This window comes from Chiloscyllium plagiosum, unplaced genomic scaffold, assembly GCF_037043375.1.
Source record: "Chiloscyllium plagiosum isolate Xiang-an unplaced genomic scaffold, Cpla_swu_hap1 HiC_scaffold_10, whole genome shotgun sequence".
In the NCBI taxonomy this organism is placed as follows: domain Eukaryota; kingdom Metazoa; phylum Chordata; class Chondrichthyes; order Orectolobiformes; family Hemiscylliidae; genus Chiloscyllium; species Chiloscyllium plagiosum.
In genome coordinates this window covers 32986457-33000990 of record NW_028270148.1, presented here as the reverse complement: position 1 = coordinate 33000990, position 14534 = coordinate 32986457, and the positions used below count along the sequence as shown (strand labels likewise).

General features: G+C 48.3%; 1 protein-coding gene across 1 annotated transcript in view; it reads right to left on the bottom strand.

The window, feature by feature from the left end:
- Positions 1-14534, bottom strand: part of LOC122553214 (potassium channel subfamily K member 12-like) — an 89984-nt gene that overhangs the window by 49976 nt on the left and 25474 nt on the right. The gene's annotated exons all lie outside the window — the stretch shown is intronic.

Below are 14534 nucleotides of genomic sequence, written 5' to 3'. Positions count from 1 at the left end.
TGGGGTGGGTGAAAGGATGCAGAATAGATAGTGTGATAGGAGAGAGAGTGGAGAGTGCGATAGAAGATAGAATGGAGAGTGCGATAGGAGGTAGAATGGAGAGTGCAATAGGAGCTAGAGTGGAGAGTGTGATAGGAGGTAGAATGGAGAGTGCGATAGGAGGTAGAGTGGAGAGTGTGATAGGTGATAGAGTGGAGATTGTGATAGCAGGTAGAGTGCAGAGTGTGATAGGAGACAGAATGGAGAGTGTGATAGGTGATAGTGGAGAGAGTTATAGGAGGTAGAGTGGAGAGTGTGATAGGAGGTAGAGTGGAGAGTTCAATAGGTGGTAGAATGGAGAGTGTGATAGGAGGTAGAGTGGAGAGTGTGATAGGAGATAGAATGGGGAGTTTGATAGGAGGTAGAGTGGAGAGTGTGATACGATGTAGAGAGGAGAGTGTGATAGGAGGTAAAGTGGAGTGTTTGATAGGAGATAGAGTGGAGAGTGTGATAGGAGGTAGAGTGGGGAGTGTGATAGGCGATAGTGGAGACTGTGATAGGAGGTAGAGTGAGTGCGATAGGAGGTAGAGTGGAGATTGTGTTGGGAAGTCGAGTCAAGAGAGAGATAGGAGGTAGAATGGAGAGAGTGCGATAGGAGGTAGAGTGGAGAGTGTGATCGGAGGTAGAGTGGAGAGTGTGATAGGAGGTAAAGTGGAGTGTGTGATAGGAGATCGAGTGGAGAGTGTGATAGGATGTAGAGTGGAGAGTGTGATAGGAGGTAGAGTGGAGAGAGTGATAGGAGATAGAATGGAGAGTGTGATAGGATGTAGAGTGGAGAGTGAGATAGGAGGGAGAGTGGAGAGTGCGATAGGAGGGAGAGTGGAGAGTGCGATATCAGGTAGAGTGGAGAGTGAGATAGGAGGGAGAGTGTAGAGTGTGAAATGAGGTAGAATGGAGACTCTGAGTGGAGGGAGAGTAGAGAGTGTGATAGGAGGTAGATTGGAGAGTGTGATAGGTGGTAGAGTGGAGAGTGTGATCGGTGGAAGAGTGGAGAGTGCGATAGGAGGTAGAGTGGAGAGTGTGATAGGGGATAGAGTGGAGAGTGTGATAGGAGGTAGAGTGGAGAATGTGATAGGAGTTAGAGTGGAGAGTGTGATAGGAGGTAGAGTGAGTGCGATAGGAGGTAGAGTGGAGAGAGTGTTGGGAGGTAGAGTGGAGAGTGTGATATGAGGTCGAGAGAAGAGTGTGATGGCAGGTAGAGTGGAGAGTGTGATTGGAGGTAGAGTGGAGAGTGAGATAGGAGATAGAATGGGGTGGGTGAAAGGATGCAGAATAGATAGTGTGATAGGAGATAGAGTGGAGAGTGTGATAGGAGGCAGAGTGGAAAGTGCGAAAAGAGGTAGAGAGGAGAGTGTGACAGGAGATTGAGTGGAGAGTGTGATAGGAGGTAGAGTGGAGAGTGTGATAGGAGGTAAAGTGGAAAGTGTGATAGGAGATAGAGTGGACAGTGTGATAGGAGGTAGAGTGGAGAGTGAGATCGGAGATAGATTGGGGTGGGTGAAAGGATGCAGAATAGATAGTGTGATAGGAGATGGAGTAGAGAGTGCGATAGGAGGTAGAGTGGAGAGTGCGAAAGGAGGTATAGTGGAGAATGCGATAGGAGGTAGAGTGGACAGTGAGATAGGAGGTAGAATGGAGAGTGTGATAGGATGTAGAGTGGAGAGTGCGATAGGAGGTAGAGTGGAGAGTGTGATAGGAGGTAGAGTGGAGAGTGTGATAGGACGTAGACTGGAGAGTGTGATTGGTGACAGAGTGGAGATTGTGATAGGAGATAGAGTGGAGAGTGTAATAGGAGATAGAGTGCAGAGTGTGATAGGAGACAGAATGGAGAGTGTGATAGGTGATAGAGTGGAGACAGTTATAGGAGGTAAAGTGGAGAGTGTGATAGGAGGTAGAGTGGGGAGTTTGATAGGAGGGAGAGTTGAAAGTGTGAAACGACGTAGAGAGGAGAGTGTGATAGGAGGTAGAATGGAGAGTGAGATAGGAGGGAGTGTGGAGAGTGCGATAGGAGGGAGAGTGGAGAGTGCGATAGCAGGTGTAGTGGAGATTGAGATAGGAGGGAGAGTGGAGAGTGTGATAGGAGGTAGAGTGGAGAGTGAGATAGGAGGGAGAGTGTAGAGTGCGATAGGAGGGAGAGTGGAGATTGAGATAGGAGGGAGAGTATAGAGTGCGATAGGAGGGAGTGGAGAGTGTGATAGGAGATAGAGTGGAGAGTGTGATAGGAGGTAGAGTGGAGAGTGCGATAGGAGGTAGAGTGGAGAGTGTGATAGGAGGTAGAATGGTGAGTGTGATAGGAGATAGAGTGCAGAGTGTGATAAAACAAAGAGTGGAGAGTGTGATAGGAGATAGAATGGAGAGTGTGATAGGAGGTAGATTGGAGAGTGTGATAGGGGATAGAGTGGAGAGTGCGATAGGAGGTAGAGTGGAGAGAGTGATAGGAGGTAGAGTGGAGAGTGTGATAGGAGGTAGAGTGGAGAGTGTGATAGGAGATAGAGTGGAGAGAGTGATAGGAGGTAGAGTGGAGAGTGAGATAGGAGGTAGATTGGAGAGTGTGATAGGGGATAGAGTGGAGAGTGCGATAGGAGGTAGAGTGGAGAGAGTGATAGGAGGTAGAATGGAGAGTGTGATAGGATGTAGAGTGGAGAGTGTGATAGGAGGTAGAGTGAGTGCGATAGGAGGTAGAGTGGAGATTGTGTTGGGAGGTAGAATGGTGAGTGTGATAGGAGGTAGAGTGAGTGCAATAGGAGGTAGAGTGGAGATTGTGTTGGGAGGTAGAGTCAAGAGTGTGAATGGAGGTAGAGAGGAAAGTGTGAAAGGAGATAGAGTGGAGACTCTGATAGGAGGTAGAGTGAGTGCGATAGGAGGTAGAGTGGAGATTGTGTTGGGAGGTAGAGTCAAGAGTGTGAATGGAGGTAGAATGGAGAGTGTGAAAGGAGATAGAGTGGAGACTCTGATAGGAGGTAGAGTGAGTGCGATAGGAGGTAGAGTGGAGATTGTGTTGGGAGGTAGATTGGAGAGAGTGGGATAGGAGGTAGAGTGGAGAGTGTGATAGGAGGTAGAGTGGAGAGTGAGATAGGAGGTCGATTGGAGAGTGTGATAGGGGATAGAGTGGAGAGTGCGATAGGAGGTAGAGTGGAGAGAGTGATAGGAGGTAGAATGGAGAGTGTGATCGGATGTAGAGTGGAGAGTGTGATAGGAGGTAGAGTGGAGAGTGCGATAGGAGGTAGAATAGAGAGTGAGATAGGAGGTAGAGTGGAAAATTTTATACGAGGTATAGAGGAAAGTGTGAAAAGTGAGTGCAGAGTGTGATAGGAGACAGTGGAGAGTGTGATAGGAGGTAGAGTGGAGAGTGTGATAGGAGGTAGAATGGAGAGTGCGATAGGAGGTAGAGTGGAGATTGTGTTGGGAGGTAGAGTCAAGAGTGTGAATGGAGGTAGAATGGAGAGTGTGAAAGGAGATAGAGTGGAGACTCTGATAGGAGGTAGAGTGAGTGCGATAGGAGGTAGAGTGGAGATTGTGTTGGGAGCTGGAATGGAGAGAGTGGGATAGGAGGTAGAGTGGAGAGTGTGATAGGAGGTAGAGTGGAGAGTGAGATCGGAGATAGAATGGGGTGGGTGAAAGGATGCAGAATAGATAGTGTGATAGGAGATAGAGTGGAGAGTGCGATAGGTGCTAGAATGGAGAGTGTGATAGGCGTTATAGTGGAGAATGCGAAAGGAGGTAGAGTGGACAGTGAGATAGGAGGTAGAATGGAGAGTGTGATAGGATGTAGAGTGGAGAGTGTGATAGGAAGTAGAGTGGAGAGTGTGATAGGAGGTAGAGTGGAGAGTGAGATCGGAGATAGAGTGGGGTGGGTGAAAGGATGCAGAATAGATAGTGTGATAGGAGATGGAGTGGAGAGTGCGATAGGTGGTAGAATGGAGAGTGTGATAGGATGTAGAGTGGAGAGTGTGATAGGGGATAGAGTGGAGAGTGTGATAGGAGGTAGAGTGGAGAATGTGATAGGAGTTAGAGTGGAGAGTGTGATAGGAGGTAGAGTGAGTGCGATAGGAGGTAGAGTGGAGAGAGTGTTGGGAGGTAGAGTGGAGAGTGTGATATGAGGTCGAGAGAAGAGTGTGATGGTAGGTAGAGTGGAGAGTGTGATAGGAGGTAGAGTGGAGAGTGAGATAGGAGATAGAATGGGGTGGGTGAAAGGATGCAGAATAGATAGTGTGATAGGAGATAGAGTGGAGAGTGTGATAGGAGGCAGAGTGGAAAGTGCGAAAAGAGGTAGAGAGGAGAGTGTGACAGGAGATTGAGTGGAGAGTGTGATAGGAGGTAGAGTGGAGAGTGTGATAGGAGGTAAAGTGGAAAGTGTGATAGGAGATAGAGTGGACAGTGTGATAGGAGGTAGAGTGGAGAGTGAGATCGGAGATAGATTGGGGTGGGTGAAAGGATGCAGAATAGATAGTGTGATAGGAGATGGAGTAGAGAGTGCGATAGGAGGTAGAGTGGAGAGTGCGAAAGGAGGTATAGTGGAGAATGCGATAGGAGGTAGAGTGGACAGTGAGATAGGAGGTAGAATGGAGAGTGTGATAGGATGTAGAGTGGAGAGTGCGATAGGAGGTAGAGTGGAGAGTGTGATAGGAGGTAGAGTGGAGAGTGTGATAGGAGGTAGAATGGAGAGTGTGATAGGTGGTAGAGTGAGTGCGATAGGAGGTAGAGTGGAGATTGTATTGGGAGGTAGAGTCAAGAGTGTGAATGGAGGTAGAATGGAGAGTGTGAAAGGAGATAGAGTGGAGACTCTGATAGGAGGTAGAGTGAGTGCGATAGGAGGTAGAGTGGAGATTGTGTTGGGAGGTAGATTGGAGAGAGTGGGATAGGAGGTAGAGTGGAGAGTGTGATAGGAGGTAGAGTGGAGAGTGAGATAGGAGGTCGATTGGAGAGTGTGATAGGGGATAGAGTGGAGAGTGCGATAGGAGGTAGAGTGGAGAGAGTGATAGGAGGTAGAATGGAGAGTGTGATCGGATGTAGAGTGGAGAGTGTGATAGGAGGTAGAGTGGAGAGTGCGATAGGAGGTAGAATAGAGAGTGAGATAGGAGGTAGAGTGGAAAGTTTTATACGAGGTATAGAGGAAAGTGTGAAAAGTGAGTGCAGAGTGTGATAGGAGACAGTGGAGAGTGTGATAGGAGGTAGAGTGGAGAGTGTGATAGGAGGTAGAATGGAGAGTGTGATAGGAGGTAGAGTGAGTGTGATAGGAGGTAGAGTGGAGATTGTGTTGGGAGGTAGAGTCAAGAGTGTGAATGGAGGTAGAATGGAGAGTGTGAAGGAGATAGAGTGGAGACTCTGATAGGAGGTAGAGTGCGTGCGATAGGAGGTAGAGTGGAGATTGTGTTGGGAGCTGGAATGGAGAGAGTGGGATAGGAGGTAGAGTGGAGAGTGTGATAGGAGGTAGAGTGGAGAGTGAGATCGGAGATAGAGTGGGGTGGGTGAAAGGATGCAGAATAGATAGTGTGATAGGAGATAGAGTGGAGAGTGCGATAGGTGGTAGAATGGAGAGTGTGATAGTATGTAGAGTGGAGAGTGCGATAGGAGGTAGAGTGGAGAGTGTGATAGGGGATAGAGTGGAGAGTGTGATAGGAGGTAGAGTGGAGAATGTGATAGGAGTTAGAGTGGAGAGTGTGATAGGAGGTAGAGTGAGTGCGATAGGAGGTAGAGTGGAGAGAGTGTTGGGAGGTAGAGTGGAGAGTGTGATATGAGGTCGAGAGAAGAGTGTGATGGTAGGTAGAGTGGAGAGTGTGATAGGAGGTAGAGTGGAGAGTGAGATAGGAGATAGAATGGGGTGGGTGAAAGGATGCAGAATAGATCGTGTGATAGGAGATAGAGTGGAGAGTGTGATAGGAGGCAGAGTGGAAAGTGCGAAAAGAGGTAGAGAGGAGAGTGTGACAGGAGATTGAGTGGAGAGTGTGATAGGAAGTAGAGTGGAGAGTGTGATAGGAGGTAAAGTGGAAAGTGTGATAGGAGATAGAGTGGACAGTGTGATAGGAGGTAGAGTGGAGAGTGAGATCGGAGATAGATTGGGGTGGGTGAAAGGATGCAGAATAGATAGTGTGATAGGAGATGGAGTAGAGAGTGCGATAGGAGGTAGAGTGGAGAGTGCGAAAGGAGGTATAGTGGAGAATGCGATAGGAGGTAGAGTGGACAGTGAGATAGGAGGTAGAATGGAGAGTGTGATAGGATGTAGAGTGGAGAGTGCGATAGGAGGTAGAGTGGAGAGTGTGATAGGAGGTAGAGTGGAGAGTGTGATAGGACGTAGACTGGAGAGTGTGATTGGAGACAGAGTGGAGATTGTGATAGGAGATAGAGTGGAGAGTGTAATAGGAGATAGAGTGCAGAGTGTGATAGGAGACAGAATGGAGAGTGTGATAGGTGATAGAGTGGAGACAGTTATAGGAGGTAAAGTGGAGAGTGTGATAGGAGGTAGAGTGGGGAGTTTGATAGGAGGGAGAGTGGAAAGTGTGAAACGACGTAGAGAGGAGAGTGTGATAGGAGGTACAATGGAGAGTGAGATAGGAGGGAGTGTGGAGAGTGCGATAGGAGGGAGAGTGGAGAGTGCGATAGCAGGTGTAGTGGAGATTGAGATAGGAGGGAGAGTGGAGAGTGTGATAGGAGGTAGAGTGGAGAGTGAGATAGGAGGGAGAGTGTAGAGTGCGATAGGAGGGAGAGTGGAGAGTGCGATAGCAGGTAGAGTGGAGATTGAGATAGGAGGGAGAGTATAGAGTGCGATAGGAGGGAGTGGAGAGTGTGATAGGAGATAGAGTGGAGAGTGTGATAGGAGGTAGAGTGGAGAGTGCGATAGGAGGTAGAGTTTAGAGTGTGATAGGAGGTAGAATGGTGAGTGTGATAGGAGATAGAGTGCAGAGTGTGATAAAACAAAGAGTGGAGAGTGTGATAGGAGATAGAATGGAGAGTGTGATAGGAGGTAGATTGGAGAGTGTGATAGGGGATAGAGTGGAGAGTGCCATAGGAGGTAGAGTGGAGAGAGTGATAGGAGGTAGAGTGGAGAGTGTGATAGGAGGTAGAGTGGAGAGTGTGAAAGGAGGTACAGTGGAGTGTGAGATAGGAGATAGAATGGAGAGTGTGATAAGAGGTAGAGTGGAGAGTGTGATAGGAGATAGAGTGGAGAGAGTGATAGGAGGTAGAGTGGAGAGTGAGATAGGAGGTAGATTGGAGAGTGTGATAGGGGATAGAGTGGAGAGTGCGATAGGAGGTAGAGTGGAGAGAGTGATAGGAGGTAGAATGGAGAGTGTGATAGGATGTAGAGTGGAGAGTGTGATAGGAGGTAGAGTGAGTGCGATAGGAGGTAGAGTGGAGATTGTGTTGGGAGGTAGAATGGTGAGTGTGATAGGAGGTAGAGTGAGTGCGATAGGAGGTAGAGTGGAGATTGTGTTGGGAGGTAGAGTCAAGAGTGTGAATGGAGGTAGAGAGGAAAGTGTGAAAAGAGAGTGCAGAGTGTGATAGGAGACAGTGGAGAGTGTGATAGGAGGTAGAGTGGAGAGTGTGATAGGAGGTAGAATGGAGAGTGTGATAGGAGGTAGAGTGAGTGCGATAGGAGGTAGAGTGGAGAGAGTGATAGGAGGTAGAATGGAGAGTGTGATAGGTGGTAGAGTGAGTGCGATAGGAGGTAGAGTGGAGATTGTGTTGGGAGGTAGAGTCAAGAGTGTGAATGGAGGTAGAATGGTGAGTGTGAAAGGAGATAGAGTGGAGACTCTGATAGGAGGTAGAGTGAGTGCGATAGGAGGTAGAGTGGAGATTGTGTTGGGAGGTAGATTGGAGAGAGTGGGATAGGAGGTAGAGTGGAGAGTGTGATAGGAGGTAGAGTGGAGAGTGAGATAGGAGGTCGATTGGAGAGTGTGATAGGGGATAGAGTGGAGAGTGCGATAGGAGGTAGAGTGGAGAGAGTGATAGGAGGTAGAATGGAGAGTGTGATCGGATGTAGAGTGGAGAGTGTGATAGGAGGTAGAGTGGAAAATTTTATACGAGGTATAGAGGAAAGTGTGAAAAGTGAGTGCAGAGTGTGATAGGAGACAGTGGAGAGTGTGATAGGAGGTAGAGTGGAGAGTGTGATAGGAGGTAGAATGGAGAGTGTGATAGGAGGTAGAGTGAGTGCGATAGGAGGTAGAGTGGAGATTGTGTTGGGAGGTAGAGTCAAGAGTGTGAATGGAGGTAGAATGGAGAGTGTGAAAGGAGATAGAGTGGAGACTCTGATAGGAGGTAGAGTGAGTGGGATAGGAGGTAGAGTGGAGAGTGTGATAGGAGGTAGAGTGGAGAGTGTGATAGGAGGTAGAGTGGAGAGTGAGATCGGAGATAGAATGGGGTGGGTGAAAGGATGCAGAATAGATAGTGTGATAGGAGATAGAGTGGAGAGTGCGATAGGTGCTAGAATGGAGAGTGTGATAGGCGTTATAGTGGAGAATGCGAAAGGAGGTAGAGTGGACAGTGAGATAGGAGGTAGAATGGAGAGTGTGATAGGATGTAGAGTGGAGAGTGTGATAGGATGTAGAGTGGAGAGTGTGAGAGGAGGTAGAGTGGAGAGTGAGATCGGAGATAGAGTGGGGTGGGTGAAAGGATGCAGAATAGATAGTGTGATAGGAGATAGAGTGGAGAGTGCGATAGGTGGTAGAATGGAGAGTGTGATAGGATGTAGAGTGGAGAGTGCGATAGGAGGTAGAGTGGAGAGTGTGATAGGAGGTAGAGTGGAGTGTGTGATAGGACGTAGAATGGAGAGTGTGATAGGAGGTAGAATGGAGAGTGTGATAAAAGAAAGAGCGGAGAGTGTGATAGGAGATAGAATGGAGAATGTGATAGGAGGTAGAATGGAGAGTGTGATAGGAGGTAGAGTGGAGAGTGTGATAGGAGGTAGAGTGGAGAGTGCGATAGGGGGTAAAGTGGAGAGTGTGACAGGAGATAGAGTGGACAGTGTGATAGGAGTTAGAGTGGAGAGTGCAATAGGATGTAGAGTGGAGAGTGCGGCAGGAGGTAGAGTGGGGGGTGTGTTAGGAGGTGGAATGGAGAGTTTGATAGGATGTAGAGTGGAGAGTGTGATAGGAGGTAGAATGGAGAGTGCGATAGGAGGTAGAGTGGAGAGTGTGATAGGAGGTAGAATGGAGAGTGCGATAGGAGGTAGAGTGGAGAGTGTGATAGGAGGTAGAGGGGAGAGTGTGATAGGTGATAGAGTGGAGATTGTGATAGGAGATAGAGTGGAGAGTGTAATAGGAGGTAGAGTGCAGAGTGTGATAGGAGACAGAATGGAGAGTTCAATAGGTGGTAGAATGGAGAGTATGATAGGAGGTAGAGTGGAGACTGCGATAGGAGGTAGAATGGGGAGTTTGATAGGAGGTAGCGTGGAGAGTGTGATACGACGTAGAGAGGAGAGTGTGATAGGAGGTAGAATGGAGAGTGTGATAGGAGGTAGAATGGAGAGTGTGATAAAAGAAAGAGCGGAGAGTGTGATAGGAGATAGAATGGAGAATGTGATAGGAGGTAGAATGGAGAGTGTGATAGGAGGTAGAGTGGAGAGTGTGATAGGAGGTAGAGTGGAGAGTGTGATAAAAGAAAGAGTGGAGAGTGTGATAGGAAATAGAATGGAGAATGTGATAGGAGGTAGAATGGAGAGTGTGATAGGACGTAGAGTGGAGAGTGTGATAGGAGGGAGAGTGGAGGGTGCGATAGCAGGTAGAGTGGAGAATGAGATAGGAAGAGTGGAGAGTGTGAAATGAGGTAGAATGGAGACTCTGAGAGGCGGGAGATTAGAGAGTGTGATAGGAGCTAGAGAAGAGAGTGTGATAGGTGGTAGAATGGAGAGTGTGATCGGTGGAAGAGTGGAGAGTTTGACAGATGGAAGAGTGGAAAATGCAATAGAAGGTAGAGTGGAGACTGTAATAGGTGGTAGAGTGGAGAGTGCGATAGGAGGTAGAGTGGAGAGTGTGATAGGGGATAGAGTGGAGAGTGTGATGGGAGGTAGAGTGATGAGAGTGATAGGGGAGAGAGTGGAGAGTGCGATAGGAGGTAGAGTGGAGAATGTGATAGGATTTAGAGTGGAGAGTGTGATAAGAGGTATAGTGAGTGTGATAGGAGGTGGAGTGGAGAGTGTGTTGGGAGGTAGAGTGGAAAGTGTGATATGAGGTCGAGAGAAGAGTGTGATGGTAGGAAGAGTGGAGAGTGCGATAGGAGCTAGAGTGGAGAGTGTGATAGGAGTTAGAGTGGAGAGTGTGATAGGAGGTAGAGTGAGTGCGATAGAAGTTGAGTGGAGAGTGTGTTGGGAGGTCGAGAGGAGAGTGTGATGGTAGGTAGAGTGGAGAGTGTGATAGGAGGTAGAGTGGAGAGTGAGATAGGAGATAGAGTGGGGTGGGTGAAAGGATGCAGAATAGATAGTCTGATAAGTGATAGAGTGGAGAGTGTGATAGGTGGTAGAGTGGAGAGTGCGACCGGGGATAGAGTGGAGAGTGCGATAGGAGATAGAGAGGAGAGTGTGATAGGAGGAAAGGTGGAAAGTGTGATAGGAGATAGAGTGGAGAGTGTGATAGGAGGTAGAATGGGGAGTTTGATAGGAGGTAGCGTGGAGAGTGTGATACGACGTAGAGAGGAGAGTGTGATAGGAGGTATAGTGGAAAATGCGATAGGAGGTAGAGTGGAGAATGTGATAGGAGGTAGAATGGAGAGTGCGATAGGAGGTAGAGTGGAGAGTGTGATAGGAGGTAGAATGGAGAGTGTGATAGGAGGTAGAGTGGAGAGTGTGATAGGAGGTAGAGGGGAGAGTGTGTAGGTGATAGTGGAGATTGTGATAGGAGATAGAGTGGAGAGTGTAATAGGAGGTAGAGTGCAGAGTGTGATAGGAGACAGAATGGAGAGTTCAATAGGTGGTAGAATGGAGAGTATGATAGGAAGTAGAGTGGAGACTGCGATAGGAGGTAGAATGGGGAGTTTGATAGGAGGTAGCGTGGAGAGTGTGATACGACGTAGAGAGGAGAGTGTGATAGGAGGTAGAATGGAGAGACTGGGATAGGAGTTAGAGTGGAGAGTGTGATAGGAGGTAGTGTGGAGAGTGTGATAGGAGGTAAAGTGGAGTGTTTGATAGGAGATAGAGTGGAGAGTGTGATAGGAGGTAGAGTGGGAAGTGTGATCGGAGATAGTGGAGACTGTGATAGGAGGTAGAGTGAGTGCGATAGGAGGTAGAGTGGAGATTGTGTTGGGAAGTGGATTCAAGAGTGTTATAGGGGGTAGAATGGAGAGAGTGGGATAGGAGGTAGAGTGTAGAGTGTGATAGGAGGTAAAGTGGAGTGTGTGATAGGAGATAGAGTGGAGAGTGTGATAGGAGGTAGAGTGGGGAGTGTGATAGGAGGTAAAGTGGAGTGTGTGATAGGAGATAGAGTGGAGAGTGTGATAGGAGGTAGAGTGGGGAGTGTAATAGGAGATAGAGTGGAGACTGTGATAGGAGGTAGAGTGAGTGCAATAGGAGGAAGTGTGGAGAGTGTGTTGGGAGGTAGAGTGGAGAGTGTGATAGGAGGTCGAGAGGAGTGTGTGGTGGTAGGCAGAGTGGCGAGTGTGATAGGAGATAGAATGGAGAGTGTGATAGGAGGTAGAGTGGAGAGTGTGATTGGAGACAGAGTGGAGATTGTGATAGGAGACAGAGTGGAGAGTGTAATTGGAGGTAGAGTGCAGAGTGTGATAGGAGACAGAATGGAGAGTGTGATAGGTGATTGAGTGGAGAGAGTTATAGGAGATAGAGTGGAGAGTGCGATAGGAGGTAGAATGGGGAGTTTGATAGGAGGGACAGTGGAGAGTGTGATACGACGTAGAGAGGAGAGTGTGATAGGAGGTAGAATGGAGAGTGAGATAGGAGGGAGAGTGGAGTGTGCGATAGGAGGGAGAGTGGAGATTGCGATAGCAGGTAGAGTGGAGATTGAGATAGGAGGGAGAGTGGATAGTGTGATAGGAGGTAGAGTGGAGAGTGAGATAGGAGGGAGAGTGTAGAGTGCGATAGGAGGGAGAGTGGATAGTGCGATAGCAGGTAGAGTGGAGATTGAGATAGGAGGGAGAGTGTAGAGTGCAATAGGAGGGAGTGGAGAGTGTGATAGGAGATAGAGTGGAGAGTGTGATAGGAGGTAGAATGGTGAGTGTGATAGGAGGTAGAGTGGAGAGTGTGATAAAAGAAAGAGTGGAGAGTGTGATAGGAGATAGAATGGAGAGTGTGATAGGAGGTAGATTGGAGAGTGTGATAGGGGATAGAGTGGAGAGTGCGATAGGAGGGAGAGTGCAGAGTGTGATAGGAGACAGAATGGAGAGTGTGATAGGTGATTGAGTGGAGAGAGTTATAGGAGATAGAGTGGAGAGTGCGATAGGAAGTAGAATGGGGAGTTTGATAGGAGGGAGAGTGGAGAGTGTGATACGACGTAGAGAGGAGAGTGTGATAGGAGGTAGAATGGAGAGTGTGATAGGAGGGAGAGTGGAGAGTGTGATCGGAGATAGAGTGGAGAGTGTGATAGGAGGTAGAGTGGAGAGTGCGATAGGAGCTAGAGTGGAGAGTGTGATAGGAGGTAGAATGGTGAGTATGATAGGAGGTAGAGTGGAGAGCGTGATAGGGGATAGAGTGGAGAGTGTAATAGGTGGTAGAGTGGAGAGTGCGATAGGAGGTAGAGTGGAGAGAGTGATAGGAGGTAGAATGGAGAGTGTGATAGGATGTAGAGTGGAGAGTGTGATAGGAGGTTGAGTGTAGAGTGCGATAGGAGGTAGAATGGAGAGTGAGATAGGAGATAGAATGGAGAGTCTGATAGGAAGGAGAGTGGAGAGTGTGATAGGAGATAGAGTGAGTGTGATAGGAGGTAGAGTGGAGATTGTGTCGGGAGGTAGAGTCAAGAGTGTGATAGGAGGTAGAATGGAGAGTGTGAAAGGAGACAGAGTGGAGACTCTGATAGGAGGTAGATTGAGTGCGATAGGAGGTGGAGTGGAGATTGTGTTGGGAGGTAGAATGGAGAGAGTGGGATAGGAGGTAGAGTGGAGAGTGTGATAGGAGGTAGAGTGGAGAGTGTGATAGGAGGTAAAGTGGAGTGTGTGATAGGAGATAGAGTGGAGACTGTGATAGGAGGTAGAGTGAGTGCGTTAGGAGGTAGAGTGGAGAGTGTGTTGTGAGGTAGAGTGGAGAGTGTGATAGGAGGTCGAGAGGAGTGTGTGATGGTAGGTGGAGTGGCGAGTGTGATAGGAGATAGAATTGAGAATGCAATAGGAGGTTGAATGGAGAGTGTGATAGGAGGTAGAATGGAGAGTGTGATTGGAGGCAGAATGGAGAGAGCGAAAGGAGTTAGAATGTAGAGTGTGATAGGAGATAGAGTGGACAGTGCGATAGGAGACAGAGTGGAAAGTGTGATAGGAGGCAGAATAGAGAGTGTGATAGGAGGTAGAGTGGGGAGTGTGATAGGAGGTAGAATGGAGAGTGTGATAGGTGATAGAGTGGAGAGTGATAAAGGACGTAGAGTGGAGAGTGCGGCAGGAGGTAGAATGGGCAGTGTGATAGGAGGTTGAATGGAGATTGTGATAGGATGTAGAGTGGAGAGTGCGATAGGAGGTAGAGTGGAGAGTGTGAGAAGAGGTAGAATCCAGAGTGTGATAGGAGTTAGAATGGAGAGAGTGGGATAGGAGGTAGAGTGGAGAGTGTGATAGGAAGTAAATTGGAGTGTGTGATAGGAGGTAGAATGGAGAGTGTGATAGGAGGTAGAGTGAGTGTGATAGGAGGTAGAGTGGAGATTGTGTCGGGAGATAGAGTCAAGAGTTTGATAGGAGGTAGAATGGAGAGTGTGAAAGGAGACAGAGTGGAGACTCTGATAGGAGGTAGATTGAGTGCGATATGAGGTAGAGTGGAGATTGTGTTGGGAGGTAGAATGGAGAGAGTGGGATAGGAGGTAGAGTGGAGAGTGTGATAGGAGGTAGAGTGGGAAGTGTAATAGGCAGTAGAATGGTGAGTGTGATAGGAGGTAGAATGGAGAGTGTGATAAGAGGTAGAGTGGAGAGACTGATAGGAGGTTGACCATGTTTGAGAAATTTTAGGAAGAATTACATCTGATTTCCACCCTGTCAGATATCTTCCCAGAGCAACTTACCACTGAGTAGCTGTCCTTCCCACAACCTGCTATACCCCTTTCAGGGGCACTCCATCTGGAAGCTGTGCTGCTCAGCTGCAGAAGGAGTGAGGAGAGGTGGCAGAGAAGGGGTGGCTGGCTCCATGCTTCTCTGAGAGGCACCAGAACCGTCTTTTGGACGGAAGAGGAGGTATGTACTCTTCCTGGATGACTGGCAGAGGAAGACATCCCACCAAACCATGCCAGTCTGGCTAGAGATCGCCACCTCGGTCAATGCTGGGTCATGATGAAGAGAAAAGGCACAAGTATAAAAAGAAAACCAATGATCAATGATCTCTGCCATGGTCACTGCGATATTCTGCTGTGCGACCCTCCCTGTCAGTG